The following is a 3,374-nucleotide window of genomic DNA, read 5'->3' on the forward strand; positions in this document are numbered from 1 at the left end:
AAGATATTTGGTAAGCCAGAAAAAGCGCAAGAACGAAATACGGGTGGCGACGCCTACTTAAAGGGACACTAAAGTGAAAAATGATTTCTTCTGCATCAGTAAATTACCGTTCTGCAACGCCAAAAACACCACTCTTACAACGATAAGACGTTTGGTAAGCCAGAAAAAGCGCAAGAACGAAATACGGGTGGCGACGCCTACGTAAGTTCCCGCACCTGGGGGCTGTGACGTCTTGGATTTTTATGGCACCTTCTAGGGCCTACTAATCATATATAGCGGTACAGATCGACTGCATTGTGTTCTAAAGGAACCAGATATTAAACATGGCAAGTTTCGGGAACCTTTAGTCAGTCAACGCGGCCCAAATGCGAAAACATACTTTGGAATCCCTGACGTCACGCTGACGTACCGGCGCTTGCGTTTCGGTGCGAAATTCAAATACTGATACTTGGACCTTCATTTTCTCATCTAATAATCAAACTATTGTTTTGAAATGACTGCCTGCAGTGTTCTCAAACAACGCTTTATTAGTTTAAACTGATTTATCGTTTCGCTTTAGTGTCCCTTTAGAGACCCACGAGGGGTGTTACATAAGGGGTGGGTACATATATTTTGGTAAGGAAGTGTTAACACAACGAAACATGAGTGGTAACATTATTGGCAAAGTTGGATGAGCACGTAATGGCTGCGATGTCGTTGGGTAGGTCGTTCCAGTCTGCTGCAGTACGGGAAAAAACTGACGTGGCAAAGGTGGTAGTTCGGGCACGAGGTCGGGAAACTTGAAAAGGATGACGAGCGCGATGAGATAATTGATTAGAGTATTGCAGATTGTGCAATACCGGGCCGACCCGCGGCGGAGATGGCGCAGGCTCCAAGCACTCCGCCAACTTGCAAAAACAAGTTTAGTATCTTGGGTCCAAATAGAGCCCGCATCAGATATTAAGCTGATAAGAACATATACTACACTTTTACCCGCGTCGGCGATGTCTACGTTTGCACATTTTTATGAAAAAGTTCCCTTTAAAAGGGCGTGCAAAGAAAACCCTAAATGATTAGAATATAGCATAAAACACAAATAAAACAAGAGCACCTTTATTCTTTCCATCTTTCGACCCTCAGCTGCAGATTCAGTGTAGAAGAAAGAGGGAAAGCAATATAACAGGAATCGCACAAAAATAAGCAGCCGACATGCATATATACACACATAAAATCACCCACCCTTGGGGTCTGCTTTTAATACAGTCTCGCATAACAACGAGCCGTTTCATCAGTGCGGGGCACACGGAATGAAAAGAAAGCTAATTCATACTTACTATATACCCAATGTCCAATGTACACACAAGTACAATAGATGTACATGTCAACAGCTCTATATTCTTTAATTGTGAGAGGTAGGAAGATCACTGCTCCGCAGGTCTCATTGCAGTATTCGCAATATATACAAATACTGATGAAGGAGTGCATCGGTTCACAAGCCGAAACTTCGGGATATCAATCCCCCTTGTCGTCACTCGAAGCTCAATGAAATACCCCATCTTTTTATTATTGTGCTTGAAATTGCGCTTAGAATCGGCGTTCCGATGTGCTTTTGCGCTGGAGATCGCGAGAGGCAGCGCCATACAGCGCGTGGGTGATGTGTGGGCGCAATACACAGCATCCACCGCAGACGGACCTCCCAGACGACGCGCGCTACTCTGGCGCCATCTAATAGGCATCGTCGCCGTACTACGCATTTCTTTTCATGCTATCGCCATACCCTCCTATGATTTTCGCCTTATGGAGGAGGAGCCTGCAGCGGCACAATAGAAGTGAGGCGCGCAGACAGGACACAAGAGCAGAGAAGTGGACAACACGAACGCCGAACTCTACTCTTGTGTCCTGTCTGCACGCCTCACTTCTATTTTGCATATTGAATCCTTACCAACTAGCTCAGCTTTCTGTCGTTCTATGCAGCGGCCAGTGGCGTAGCCAGAAATTTTGTTCGGGGGGGGGGGCTATATACGCCACTGGCCCCATGTGTACACACATATATATATATATATATATATATATATATATATATATATATATATATATATATATATATATATATATATATATATATATATATATATATATATATATATATATATATATATGTGTACACATGGGGCCAGTGGCGTATATAGCATATATATAGCGTATAGCATATAGCATATAGCGTATATATATATATAGCATATAGCATATAGCGTATATAGTATATATATATATATATATATATATATATATATATATATATATATATATATATATATATATATATATATATACATGGGGCCAGTGGCGTAGCCAGAAATTTTGTTGGAGGAAGCTGTAGCTCGTGTGCTCCTATTTAAATACATGTAGAAGGGGAATTAGTTTTTCCCTGCAATCACTTCACCAAATTTGAGGAGGTTTGTTGCATTTAAAAGAAAAAGCTTAATTCTAGTGACTACTGGTTTCGGATTTTTCATTTAGGTGGTCAATTATTTCATTTAAGTCACAACAATAAAATATGTATTTTTTCATAAAAGAATATACTCGTATGTGCCAAAAATTTTGCCCAAAATAACTGATATCGATGCTTCCATATTTTTGTCTATTTATTAAGCAAAAAAATATCACACGAACTTTAGCGCTATATCAGTTCGAAACCAGGAAAGCAGTGCATGCCGCTGATATGAAAAATTAAAAGGCAATGAACTTAACAAGTTGAGGACAAATATGTTAATGAAACTTTGTCATTCAAGAACCGTGCTTGCATTCTTGTATATATGCAATGGCCAGTGAAAAATCTCAATGACGCTGTAATTTGTTTTAAAGTATTACGCAGGAGCAGCTGTCACCGGTCGTGTATCGTGAGTAATTGCACCGAAATTATAGCCGCAACAGAGGGCATGTATAAAAAGCAGGAATTCTGCAAGATATACGAGGGCAAGTCAAATGAATGTGAGCCAACAACGGGGTACTTCATTGAAAAGTAGTCTTCATGACAATTTAGACATTTGTCCCATTGACTAACGAGTCGCGTGATTCCCGTCTTATAAAACTCCTTGGGTTGCTGCTTCAAAAAGTCTGTATCTGGTTCCCTTGAGCTGTTTTTTCGGTTGCCCCAAAATGTAGAAGTCGCAAGGTGACAGGTCTGAGGTGTATGGCGGAGGCTGCAGCGTTTCCCACTTGAAATTTGCCAGTTTTGTATTAACCACATCAGCGATGTGGGGAAGGGCATTGTCGTGGAACAAGATGACCCCATTCGTCAATTTTCCACGTTGTTCGTTCTTGATTGCGACACGCTGCCGTTCTGGCGTTTCACAATAGCGGAAACAATTGATAGCCTCTCAAGATTTAGCAAA

General features: G+C 41.1%; 1 pseudogene; it reads right to left on the reverse strand.

Moving 5' to 3' along the window:
• Positions 1-804: 804 nt before the first annotated feature.
• Positions 805-985, reverse strand: LOC135908905 (U2 spliceosomal RNA; annotated as a pseudogene).
• Positions 986-3,374: the final 2,389 nt, after the last annotated feature.

The sequence above is a fragment of the Dermacentor albipictus genome, chromosome 1, assembly GCF_038994185.2.
Source record: "Dermacentor albipictus isolate Rhodes 1998 colony chromosome 1, USDA_Dalb.pri_finalv2, whole genome shotgun sequence".
Taxonomy (NCBI): Eukaryota; Metazoa; Arthropoda; class Arachnida; order Ixodida; family Ixodidae; genus Dermacentor; species Dermacentor albipictus.